Genomic DNA, 13,935 nt, shown 5'->3' on the forward strand with positions numbered 1-13,935 from the left:
AGATTAGCAATGGCATCTCATACCCAGGTAGTGAAGAGTTAAGCATTGAATGACTATGGGAGGCTGGTGTTATAGCTGGGGAACAACTGCCTAATGTCTTTCAACCGGATTGTTTAGCAAAGCTTCATTATGAACGTAATTGTGTGCTTGCACAGGCACACCACACGGAGGGAACACTCACAGTAAAGGTATGATTGTATTGCCTGCTGCCATGCCAATTACTGGATATTAATGGCAGGATGGCATGCATATGCCGGAGCTGGGAAGCAGAAGGTTAATAGACGAACAGCACCAGAAGAGCCCATTTATCAGTTTCTATTTATCTCTCCTTGGGAGGTGGCAGGTTTACAGTAAATACCTTCTGTCCTCCTAATTTCCTAATGATGGGGATAATGATGGAGAATGGTGAAGTCATTAACTGGGACAGGCTCTGTGCATCACTCTGTCAACCACATCTCCCCAAGACCTGCAATGAGAAGTGAAGGGCCCCAGCTGTTCACCAGAATCTGAGCCCCTCCTCCCATCTCCTCCACTCTAAACTGCAGGCTTGGGAAATGGTTCCCCAAATGAAGAAGCTGGAGGCCCAGGGTATGCAAAGAATGAGAGAAGGAAAGCAAGTCTGTTCAGACAGGAGTAGAGCTCTTCCTCTTACTCTCCCTTTGCACAGAACCTGGAGGAAGTTGTGTTGACATATGCTGGAGTGCTTCTCCAGTGATGCCAAAGCTACCATGAAATATATGTAGAATTGGATAATGAATCAGTAATTAAAGTGAGTATGCTAGCGGAGGGTGGAGAAGCACATTTCACCGAATGTTCTTCTTTTTAAAAACTGGGAGACATCTACAAAATATATAAAGCATTTTCACAGCTCTCTTCAAAATGGGCTGCAGAGACTGGAGGAAAATCTCTTCTGCAGAGGTAAAGGTTTTTATTTTACAATCCTGAAGGTAGACGGAAACAGCTTAGATTGACTTGGCTGTGATTTTAAATTTATTCCTAATAGTGGTTACAAAGTATCTACTTCATCTAACTGTTTATACATAGTCTTTTGAGTTAGTTATTGCCTAAAAGTAAGTGGTAACTTGGTTTTGCCTCAGTAATTTACAGAGCCTTTAAAGAACGATGACTTTCTTTTCTTTTATTTAGAAAGCACATTATCTATTTCTAGAATTTACTGTCTATTAATTGAGGAAAGCTGTTATTTTACCTATAGGTGGTAGGATTATTTTGCTAGCAATAATGGAGAAGTACTTAAGCCAACAACAACAAAACATGAAAGTATATCCTGGTGGCATGAAAGAATCTCAAGATCAGAGATACAGTTGGGCCTCAGGAATAGACTGAGAAAACTTATCATCTTAACTGAAAATTGTAGCACCATCTTTCTCTTGCACGTCTTGCTGCTCTCTAACCATGTTTTTTTCCCCTTTCTATACACCTATGTTCTATTGTTCTTAGAATACAGAATGGGAAATAGAGTTTCTTACAGTGCACAGTTTTATTATTTCAGGTCCAGCTGAACAACTGAATTTTTTTTTAAGAGGCAGGGTTTTACTTTGATGTGGGGGCTGGAGTGTAGTGGTGCAAACATAACTCAGCTCATTGCAGCCTCAAATTCCTAGACCGATCCTCCTCTATCAGTCTCCCTAGTAGCTAGAATTATAGGTGTGCACTACCATACCTGCCTATTACTTTTTTTTTTTGAGACAGGCGGGTCTTGAACTCCTGGCCTCAAGTGATCCTCCTGCCTGGGGTCTCCCAAAGTGCTAGGATTACAGGTATTGTAATCCTAGCACTTTGGGAGGCTGAGGCAGGCGGATCACGAGGTCAGAAGTTCAAGACCAGCCTGCCTAACATGGTAAAACCCCGTCTCTACTAAAAAATACAAAAATTAGCCGGGCGTGGTGGCACGCACCTGTAGTCCCAGCTACTTGGGAGGCTAAGGCAGGAGAATTGCTGCAACCTGGGAGGTGGAAGTTGCAGTGAGGCAGGACACCCCACTGCACTCCAGCCTGGGCAACAGAGCAAGACTATCTCAAAAAAAGAAAAAAAAATTACAGGCATGAGCCACCATGCCTGGCCAGAAATCATCTGATCTTTATCATCTGTCTCTGTTTCTCTTTCTCCTACCTCCCATTTGAGGGGTGAAACTTTGGCCCAGTTTTGTCTCTTATAGCTAGGGTACTGGAATTAGTCACATGATTATGGGTGCTGGAGGATGGAGGTATGAGGTATGGGGAGTCACCAAGTCACCAAAGAAGGGGAAACGGAAGGGAAATTGTGAGCTATTAAGACAGCTTATTTTATATATATATATATAGAGAGAGAGAGAGAGAGAATAGACAACTTATTTTATATATATACATACATATATATACATATATACACATATATGTATGTATACACACACACACACACACACACACACACACATATATATATATAGAGAGAGAGAGAGAGACGTGGTAAGAAATCAGGGAAGAGTACAGTCCCATCAGGACTTATGTTTTGGGAAATTTACTTCAACAACACTTAACAGTTATAAAAGCTCTTAACATCAGTCTAAATCAAGTCCAATGATAGGGATAGATATCAAGAACATCAGTTCTATGATAGGGATAATAGTATCTGCACCGTACCTATTAAATGGGGAGTCATGAGGATTAAATGAGATGATGTTTCTGAAGTGCTCGATGAGTACCCCACCTAGAAAAAGTTTCCTAACATGTGGTAGCTATTATAGTTGTCAGTGTGAGTTTTCCAAGTTTGATAGTATCAGTCCATTCTCTCATTGCTATGAAGAAATAACTGAAGCTGGGTAAGTTATCAAGAAAAGAGGTTTAATTGGCTCATGATTCCACAGGCTGTACAGGAAGCATGAGGCTGGCATCTGCTTAGCTTCTCAGGGGGCCTCAGGAAAATTACAATCATCATGGAAGGCGAAGGGGAAGCCAGCACTTCACATGGCTGGGTCAAAAGGAAGAGAGAGATGGGGAAGTGCTACACACTTTTTTTTACTCTTTAAATTTTATTTATTTATTTTATTGTACTTTAAGTTCGGGGATACATGTGCAGAACGTGCAGGTTTGTTACATAGGTGTACATGTGCCATGGTGGTTTGCTGCACTCATTAACCCATCATCTACATTAGGTATTTCTCCTAATGTATCCCTCCCCTAGCCCGCTACCCCCCAACAGGCCCTGGTGTGTGATGTTCCCCTCCCTGTGTCCATGTGTTCTAATTGTTCAACTTCCACTTATGAGTGAGAACATGCAGTGTTTGGTTTTCTGTTCCTGTGTTAGTTGGCTGAGAATGATAGTTTCTAGTTTCATCCATGTCCCTGTAAAGGACATGAACTCACCCTTTTTTATGGCTGCATAGTATTCTGTGGTGTATATGTGCCATATTTTCTTTATCCAGTCTATCATTGATGGCCATTTGGGTTGGTTCCAAGTCTTTGCTATTGTGAACAGTGCCACAATAAACATATGTGTGCATGTGTCTTTATAGTAGAATGATTTATAATCCTTTGGATATATACCTAGTAATGGGATTGCCAGGTCAAATGGTATTTCTGGTTCTAGATCCTTGAGAGATCACCACACTGTCTTCCACAATGGTTGAACTAATTTACACTCCCACTAACACTGTAAAAGTGTTCCTGTTTTTACACATCCTCTCCAGCATCTGTTGTTTCCTGACTTTTTAATGATTGCTATTCGAACTAGTGTGAGATGGTATCTCATTGTGGTTTTGATTTGCATTTCTCTAATGACTAGTGATGATGAGCTCTTTTTCACATGTTTATTACCACATAAATGTCTTCTTTTGAGAATTGCCTGTTCATATCCTTTGCCCACTCTTTGATGGGGTTGTTTGTTTATTTCTTGTAAATTTCTTTAAATTTTTTGTAGATTCTGAATATTAGTCCTTTGTCAGATGAATAGATTGCAAAAATCTTCTCCCATTCTGTAGGTTGCCTGTTCACTCTGATGATAGTTTCTTTGCTGTGCAGAAGCTCTTTAGTTAAATCTCCTTAAGCTGATAAGCAACTTTAGTAAGGTCTCAGGACACAAAATCAATGTGCAGAAATCAAAAGCATTCCTATACACCAATAATAGACAAGCAGAGAGCCAAATCATGAGTGAACTCCCATTCACAATTGCTACAAAGAGAATAAAATACCTAGGAATACAACTTACAAGGGATGTGAAGGACCTCTTCAAGGAGAACTACAAACCACTGCTCAAGGAAATAAGAGAGGACATAAACAAATGGAAAAACATTCCATTCTCATGGATAGGAAGAATCAATATCCTGAAAATGGCCATGCTGCACAAAGTAATTTATAGATTCAATGCTATCCCCATCAAGCTACCATTGATTTTCTTCATAGAATTAGAAAAAACTACTTTAAATTTCATATGGAACCAAAAAAGAGTTTGTATAGCCAAGACAATCCTAAGCAAAAAGAACAAAGCTGGAGGCATTATGCTACCTGACCTCAAACTGTACTACAAGGCTACAGTAACCAAAACAGCATGGTACTGGTACCAAAACAGGTATACAGATCAATGGAACAGAACAGAGGCCTCAGAAATAACACTACACACCTACAACCATCTGATCTTTGACAAACCTGACAAAAACAAGCAATGGGGAAAATATTCCCTATTTAATAAATGGTGTTGGTAAAACTGGCTAGCCATATGCAGAAAACTGAAACTGGACCCCGTCTTTACACCTTATACAAAAATTAACTGAAGATGGATTAAAGACTGAAGACCTATAACCATAAAAACCCTAGAAGAAAACCTAGGCAATACCATTCAGGACATAGGCATGGGCAAAGACTTAATGACTAAAACACCAATAGCAATGGCAACAAAATGCTACATGCTTTTAAACAACCAGATCTCATTAGAACTCACTCACTATCATGAAAACAACACCAAGGGGGACATCTGCTCTCATGATCCAATCACTTCCCACCAGGCTCCACCTTCAACATTGGAGATGACATGAATTGTATGTGACATGGATCCAAACCATATCAGACATGTTTCTGTTCTCCAAAGGTGAACAAGTCGTTTATAGCAAACGTGGCAGACTGTATTTTCAGAAATGGCCATAGCAGTATTTCTGACCCTACATGCTCTTCTGGATCATAGCCACGCCCACAAGAGGTGGATTTATTTGCCTTTCTTTTGAATTTGGGTGGGTCTTTATGACTGCCTTGATGAACAGAATGCATCACAAATGATACAAAGTGATGCTAGATCCTAAGATACAATACATTCCACCTAGGGCCAGCTTCATGCGCATGGGATTTGTGCAATCACACAGGGTCCTGCACTCAGAAGGGCCTCACACTGGTTGAATGCTCTACTGTTATTGTTTTGAAATTCTTGGTATTTTTGGACAAGGGGCTTTCCATTTTCAGTTTCCACTGGGCTTTACAAATTATGTCACCAGTCTTGCTTCCACCTGGCTCTCTATCACTTGGGACACATACATTGTGTGCCTGTAGACATCATGCTGGAGACATGGAGAAGCCATGTGGAGATTCCATTATAAAGAGAGGACATTCAGATGTTTCTCCTCTCTGAAGAGCCATATTTTTGCTAAGACTTGAAGTCTATAAAACAGTTAATCAAGTGTATACCAGGGAAGCTAGATACCCTGGCAGAAGCTAGAATGTTCAAAGACCCTGAGGTCAGAAAGGACTTTGCATTTTGGCTCCGTTTCAGGGACTGTGTTAATGTCTTTTTGTAATTGGTGGAAAGTTTGCATATGAAGGCCTAGAAAAACTTCAAGAAAACTGAGAAAATGTATGAATTTGTCTTTTCAAAAAATTAAGGCTTAGAAGTTTTATTTCTTCATTACCAGCCTCAGGCTTTCTCTCCTTTTCCTCTGTTCCTCCCTCTGAATATTTTTACATCTGTGATCTAACTTTTTTTTAAAAAAGTAATCTTAAATGTTAGAGAAAAAGCCAAAACACTTGTTTTGTGTAAATACAAGAAAAATTTATCTTTGATTAACTGAGATGGCTGTGTAAAGTAATAGTTAAATGATATAGCATTCACAAAAAAACAAAAAAAATATAGCATTCACTAAAATCCAAGCTATGAAAGATTCTTTTAGAGTTTGTTTATACATTCAGTTAATATATATTTGTTATGTTCCTCTCATGTTGATAACATAGTGCTTGGCCCTGGAAACACTCTCTGCTCTCTTGAGATGTTAAGAATCTAGAGTATAACCATGGTTTGAATGTGTCTCCAAAAGTTCATGTGTTGGAAACCTAATCCCCTAGGCAACAGTGTTGAAAGCTTGGACTTTTAATAGGTGATTAGGTCATAAGCGCTCTGCCTTCATAAATGGATTAATGTCATTATTGTGGGAGTGAATTATATATTGTGGGAGTGGGTTAGATATTGCAGGAGTTGGCTCTTGATAAAATGATGAGTTTGGCCCTCTTTTCTCTCCATGTCATGTTTACTCTCTTGCCCTTCCACCTTTCACTGTGAGATGACACAGCATGAAGGTCTTCACCAGATGTGGGCCTCTTGATCTTGGACTTCCCAGCCTCCAGAGCTGTAAGAAATCAAAATCTGTTCTTTATAAATTACCCAGTTTCAGGTATTCTGCTATAGCAGCATAAAATGGACATTTAGACTGTAGATAAAATATGGGCAAGTACAGCAGTAATTATATAGTTATTATATAGTAAAGACTCTGAAAGGGGAGGTACAGGTGCTGAAGCATCTCATATGGATTTATAATGAAGTCAGGGATTATTTCAATGTGAACATAGCACCATTATTGTATAAGGTAACATAGATCTTATAATTTCAGAGAAAATGTTACCATGGGTTATTTACTTTGTGGCTTATCTATGATCAATATTTAATCTTAGGTTGCCTATCTCCTGGTTCTGTGACACATATTTAGGAGTACTTAGCAAATTATTAAAGGGACAAATCTACTATAAAATACTGTTACCCAAAATGAATCACAAAAAGTAATACAAATAACATTTGGTTGATCTGCTGTTTGGAGATTCTGTAAGGAAAACTGCCTAGCACAAATTCTAGTAAGTATGCATTAATTATTGGTTTATTTGTTTCTACTTTTTTTATTTTATGAGTGTAGAAAGTTGATTAGGTTCAGAAACTTAGGACATTAAGAAGAATATGAACAATGGGAAAGGCAGAAAATAATAAAATTGACAGGAAAAGGTATGAAATCAGGAACTTGTCTATTTTGCTATAAGTTTATATTCTTTTCTTTCATTCTGAGTCATAATCTGTGATTTTTATCACTTATACGTTGGAAAAACAATGCTTTCAAAGGCTTCATGACTACTCTACAGAATATAAAATGAAATAAATCAGTGAGGATATGCTCCCTCCTAATAATAAAAATTTCCCTCTCAAGATCTGTTTACTGATATTGGAACCATTTCCTTGAACCACTCTCAAAATTATATATTTTTTTAAAAAATTAATAAGACCCCTAATTGTATTGTGAAACTACTTATTAACTTTTTTTCCAAGGGAAAAATCAGTTTATCTGAGAACACAGTTGGCACTTTAATTATATGCTTTAAACACTTCCCTACAGATGCCAGGCAGCTATTTATTTTCTGGATTTTTTTTCCCTAAGTCTCTGGTTGTTTGCACAGATGAGTTTTATTTAAACATATGATGAAAGTCAATAACACTCAAAGTTTATTTTAAGAATATTTCCTTTACAGCCTCTCCTTCATGTACACAAGGGGGTCTCTATTGGTTGGGATGAGGGTGGCAAAGGTTACCAAAATTACCTGGGGTAGCTTTTTCAAGCTGTCCATATCTTTCGCTCTTCTCTAGATTTAGAAGCACTTAAATAAATGTAAAACACCCTACCTCACCTTTAATTCCTGAGACTGAAAACTATAAGTCAGAATTAGTTGGGCAATTACATAACAATCATGAAGAAACAGAATAGCAATCACAGAATACTAGTAGATTTAGAAGGGGTATTAGAGGCAATCTTGCTCAACTGTTATTTTACAGTTAAGACTGCAGAGGCACAGAGAGCTTAAATAACTCAAATTTGGCAGGACTTTAACCAGAACCGCTGTCTCCTGACTCCACATTTCATTCTTTTCCATAAGACCACACTTGTTGCTCTCTTAGTTCATATTAGATAGTGCAAATAACACCAATATGGAAACTCCAGCGAGCCAAGATGGATATACTTTCGTGGGTAGAACGAAAAGGAGATTTTGAAGATAGTTTCTGCTAATAGAAGACAGAATGCTTATTGTAACCTCAGTTGATGTAATTATATGAACTTGAGGTTAGATGAAAAGGTGAAAGGTTGTGGGGATAGTGGGACAGAAAGCATGAGTGGCTCAGGCAACATTGATCTGTTGCAGTGCCAGTCTCTAATCATTCAGTCAGCTATGTGTTGAACTAGATTCTATATGAGCTAATAAAAGTGTTACATGGTGGTACTCTGTGGCTGGCACCACATTTTATAGTCACTGGGAGATGGAAAAACACACAGGAGGTATATTGAAACTAGGTAGATTGGTAACCTTCACAAGATCCTTGTGTGTCTTGTTTACCATCTCATCTCATACATAGAACAGTACCTGGTATATACTAGATGTTTAATAAATATTGATTTAATAAGTTATTAATATATGATTAAGAATGTAGATAAATACAACAACAAATAAAGTCTCTAGGATTTTGGAAAGAGGCTGTAACCACCTGGGAAAACTTCATAGAAAATGAGAGTTTAAGATACTGAGAACAGAACCACTAAGAAGCAGAAAAGAGAAGATATTCTCGTGGGGGAGAACAAGGGCTGGGAGGGGAGGAAGCATGGCCAAGGCAAAGAGGTGGGCATTAATAAGGTATGTTCCATGTTCTGGGGCTAATGAGAAGACAGTGTTAGCTTTATTTCTTTTTACTTGGAATGATATATGTTATGTATAAGGTTAAGTGAGATTTTACAGAGCCTTAATGCCTAGGCTGGCCCTGGACCTGGAAATTTGAGCCATTGAAGTTTGGGGGTTTGGTAATGACAGTGAGGCCTTTGAGCTGCACTGAAGCTGGTCTCTTAGGACAACAACAATTAGAGGAGGAAGGAAGGTAAAGGAGGCCTAAGACAGTCAGCGGGAGGGAGACTCCCCATTCACTGACCTGTCAGTTCAGGCCTGGGCTCTTGCCACCTGTGATCCTGTTCATCATTTGGTTAGGTACCCAAAGCTTATGTGAAGAACAAATTGTTTGGAATAAATTTGTGGGAACGTCTGATAATCACTGTATGTGAAATAGAATACAATTTTGAGAAAAAATCATTAGGTTTTGAAGAAAAGTTAAAATATTTTTAAAGAATATGGAGAATTGGAACAATTTCTCTGAGAATTAGACATTTTGAAACTATATATTAATATTTACTCATCTGCTCCTTAAATGCAGCACATTTCTGATGCTAAAGTATTAAGACGAGAGCAAAGTGAGAGGGGGGTGGGAAAATAGTTTCTTAGTCATATGTTCTCTGGGTGTCCACATCTTTGAAAGCCCGTGTACAGGATTTTATGTTGTGGATCACTGGCAATAATATACAGTCTCAGTAGAGAGTATGAAGGTTACACCCTGCTGTGGCTCCTTTTTCTTACAATTTACTGGCCATTGCTACATAGAAATCAAGTCACAATGGAAATATTTATATTTAAAAACTCCAGACTATTTCAGGAGCAAAATTACTCATGACTGAGTTACAACTGGATGCATCAGCATTTAGCAGTTGCCTCCTTAGCTTTGAAACATCAACTGTGACATAAATCAAGATGTACATTAACAAGGATGGTATAAAACATCTGTGAATTCTAAATAAGGGAAAATCACATTAGTCACCATGCAAACAATGTGTATGATAATTTACATAAAGGCAGGAGGTAGCCAGGAACTCAGACCAAAGAACTGAAATAGACCTCTTATCCGAATGCAAATAGTATACAAAAGCAACTATCTGTCTTCTCATTTTTTTTCCTGAGCATGTAAGAAATAGTTATACAAATTGAATAATATTATTTCTATTGAATTAAGAGAAAAAGGCTCTTCTTGGAAGAAGGGAACGTAATTTCTTCTTGAAGCATGTAAGTCCTGGCAGATAATCCTCTGAGTGTCTAAGCCATCACATGCTGCCCCTGTGGAGTCAGCTGGAACAATTTGCTGCTCATTTCTGAATGCAAACTGTGTCTCTAAAGTTCTTGACTATGGTCAACTTCAAAGAAAGGCAAGTCCTAAATACCCCATACAAAAAGAAATCGGCCTTCTAACCCCAAGCATGGTCATTGTAAGTACCTTTTGGCATCAGATAACTTATGTGTCTGATTGCATTATGTTCTGAGCTGATGTGTTTCTACTAGCAGTAAATAAAAACTGAAGATGGCTAAGTGTATGCATCATGAAATATTAAGAGAAATTTTCAAGTTATCATGCCCTTTATTTTCCGTGGATAATGACACATGAAATTAATCAAGTAGCCTAAGGAATCACAAATGCAGGAAGTTGTGGAGCTAAGAAACAGGTCTTCTTTCTTTGTCCTCCTTAACATCATAAAAGTTCTTATTTCAACAAGCAATGTACCTGAAGTTAGCAGTTTGTTTCATCTATAATTTGTGCTGTATAACAACGAGAATGATGTTCTCATTATTCTTGGTATATCAGGCTGTTCCTATCCTTGCCCCCATTAACAATAAAAACCCATGCAGTTTTCAGCCATTATCATTTTTCTCCTGATACACCATCTGTGACATGGAGACCTTGAAACCGGGAGTTCTGGCCACAATGCTCAATAGACTATGCATACAGCTTTTTCAGAGGTAATCACTGTAAAAAAAAAAAAAAAAAGATACCAGCTCCAGTGTTATTCTTCTCTCTTATAAGTTTTGTCTTGCTCCTTTTTATACATCTAATGTAATGTGAGTTCACATGAATTCAGCCCAAGGCATTTTGCCTGACAATAGAAACTACATCTAAGGCTAGTGCTTAACTAGGTGCTAGAGCTGTCTTTTCCCTTAATTCCAGCTGCTCTTGATGCTATATTTAATGCAATAACTAGAAGGAAACTGTTCTCACTACAGAGCTGCTTTGTCCCTATTTCATTGTCTTTCCTTACAGAGTTCAGAAATCATCTGTCTTTTGGACAGACTAGGTCCCTGTAAATAGATCTTGACTCAAATAAAAAGGAATCAGATGGCAAATAAACTCGTATCCCCACCAACTGGTTTCATAAATAAATAAGAACATGTGCCTCTCTAGAGCCTGCTGGTTTTGACCTCAAGCCTTTATAAAGCTGAAGGCTATTACAAAGTGATATGCAGATAATATCTAAAAATCAGTTATAGAAGTAGATCTAAAATAGAGGTTAATAGATCAATTCTTTTGTGTATGCATGTATTAATCAGGATTCTTCAGAAAAACAGAACCAATGGGATATGTATATGTATATAGAGAGATTTATTTTAAGGAATTGGCTCATGCAATTGTGGAGGCTTGGTGAATCCAAAATCTGATGGGCGAGGCTGGCAGGCTGGAGACTCAAGAAAGAGTTGCAGTTTGCGTCTGAAGACAGTCTGCTGGCAGAGTTCCTTCTTTCTAGGGGGAAATCGTCTTTGTTCTATTAAGGCCTTCAACTGATTGTTTGAGGCCCACCCAGATTAGGGAGGGTAATGCTTTACTCAGGTCCACTGATTAAAATGTTAGTCCTATTCAAAACACACCTACACAGAAACATCCAGAATAATGTTTGACCAAATACCTGGGTACTTCAACCTATACAAACTGACACATAGAATTATCTATCATAGTGCACATATACTCCTTAATGTTAAATAAACAACACCCATACTTCAATATCCCTTCAGAGATTTACAAAAGCTCAGAAAATCATTTGAGCAGGCAATGCTTCTATTTTCCATGCACGTCCCAAGGACAAGAGATTACTTTTTTAAATTGTAGCTGTGGACTGTTACTGCATATAAAATCAGGAAGTCTTCCACTGTCCACCCTCAGGTGTCATACCTGGTGTTCTGTTGTCCCATGCTATTTCTTGGGGGAGTGGAGCTTCCTATATTAGTGGACATCTGTAAGCCCTATAAATAGTCACTTAGAAAGTAACTTTAATGTTTATCTTGAAGTAAGAAATGAGGTTGTTGTCTCACAGATAGAAATAATTTTAATTTTTTGAAATTATAAAATATGAACACTCTATATGTATATGTGTGTGTCTGTGTGTATGAATTTTTATTTTTTTACCAAGGCAGTGCGTATCTATAAATAGAAAAAAAAAATATCTTCAGCTCATAATGCTTTGGGGGTGAACTACATTTTATCTTTTTAGTTGAATTTTCTCTTCCCTTTGGGAGCATCTGAACCAACAACAAAACTAGGCCCAGAAGACGGTATCTCCCCTGTTGACTTCTGGGCTTCCTCCTTTGTTCTTATCTTTGTTAATCTGAGTGCAGAACCCCCTCTCTTTTTGACTTATCAAAAAAAAAAAAACCATAAACATGGAAAGAAATATCAAGCTGAAGAAGGAATGTGCATTTTAAGGAAAAAAAAATGTCCTTTCATGCATCAGTTGAAAATGGAAGTCCAGGGCTCTACAGTTCTTAGAATGTGAGCTGCCCTCAGCTCATTTGAGTCATACTATTAATATGAATAGTGTGAAAATGAGGTCAGTGTAATTATTTCTTTAAAGTGGGCTTGTACCAAGCCTAATTTTGTTTTGTATCCCACGAGATTTTTACATTTTTAGTAATAATAATAACAGGTCAGGTATACTGTAGAAAGTGAGAATTTAAACTGTATCTTACTGGCAGTAAATTGTTCCTTTGAAGTAAATTATCTCTTATAGGTAGTTTGGCTTTTTGGGAAAGATAATTTCCCTCACATGAATTAAGAGGAGAAGTTTCTTATTTGTCTTATTATGCATGAGATCAGTTCCCAAAATAACTATGCTAATAACCAGATAAAAACCTTACAGAGATGTAAATATTCATATCATATGGGAGAATTTTATAACTTTTGGAGATATTTCTCATCTAGTCTAATTTAATTGTTCTCATAGCTGGGAGATGTTATCAGCATCTGAGTTGAACATTAAAAGTAAAACTGAGCAAAACAAATGAAGCAAGATATCTTTTGAACAATAATATTTAGAAATATTTGCACTTAACTTTCACAGCGAATTTTAAACTTCCTTTGCTGGCTGCCATGGCCCAGAAATTTGACTAGAGACAAAGCCTGTTTTATTTTTAGTTTTGTCCATATTTAATGGTAAGGCATGCCTTTGAATCACAAACATTTTTTCATTTGCAAAATAGGTGATACGAGTTCAGTGTATGAACTAGGAAAACAGCAAACAATGTTTAATAATTGCGTGCTCTGGGAAAACATATTATGATACAGACGTTAAATTCAGAGTATTTAACTTCTCCAGAGAATATGAGAATTACTAAATCAGTTACTGGATATTTTCAAATGTTCAAATGCTAATTTGATACAAGTCCTAGAGAATAGTTCAAATAATGACCTATGTCAAATACTTTGGAGATATGTATTAGGAAGAATAATCATAGGTCAGAAAGAGCTTCTATTCATCCAGCAAATATTTATTGATGGCTTACCATGTGCTTTATGTCCTGTGTTAGATACTATGAATATCATTTTATATAGCAGAAACATGGTCCCTGCTTTTGTGGGACTTCAAGCCCAGTGGAGAAGATACATAGTATACACACATACATGCACACATGTACATGCATGCCTTTTGTGATGAGTGCTATAAAAGAAAAGTTTGATGCTGTGTGAGAGAATAACCTTGGTGGTGGTTGTTGGGATGGTGGACTATATACAGGAAGATCA

At 37.5% G+C, this 13,935-nt stretch overlaps 1 protein-coding gene and 1 long non-coding RNA gene across 3 annotated transcripts in view; one reads left to right on the plus strand and one right to left on the minus strand.

The window, feature by feature from the left end:
• LOC101129396 (uncharacterized) overlaps window positions 1-13,935 on the plus strand; it is a 363,952-nt gene that overhangs the window by 226,099 nt on the left and 123,918 nt on the right. The gene's annotated exons all lie outside the window — the stretch shown is intronic.
• Window positions 1-13,935, minus strand: part of NAA11 (N-alpha-acetyltransferase 11, NatA catalytic subunit) — a 163,229-nt gene that overhangs the window by 8,005 nt on the left and 141,289 nt on the right. The window contains exon 2 of one of the 2 annotated variants that reach the window (XM_055385142.2): window positions 6,374-6,598. The exons of the other annotated variant lie outside the window; for it this stretch is intronic. The gene's annotated coding sequence lies outside the window, so the exon portion shown is untranslated. Of the gene's footprint in view, window positions 1-6,373; window positions 6,599-13,935 lie in introns of those variants that run through there. 2 annotated transcript variants of the gene reach the window in all.

The sequence above is a fragment of the Gorilla gorilla genome, chromosome 3, assembly GCF_029281585.2.
Source record: "Gorilla gorilla gorilla isolate KB3781 chromosome 3, NHGRI_mGorGor1-v2.1_pri, whole genome shotgun sequence".
NCBI classification, from domain to species: Eukaryota; Metazoa; Chordata; class Mammalia; order Primates; family Hominidae; genus Gorilla; species Gorilla gorilla.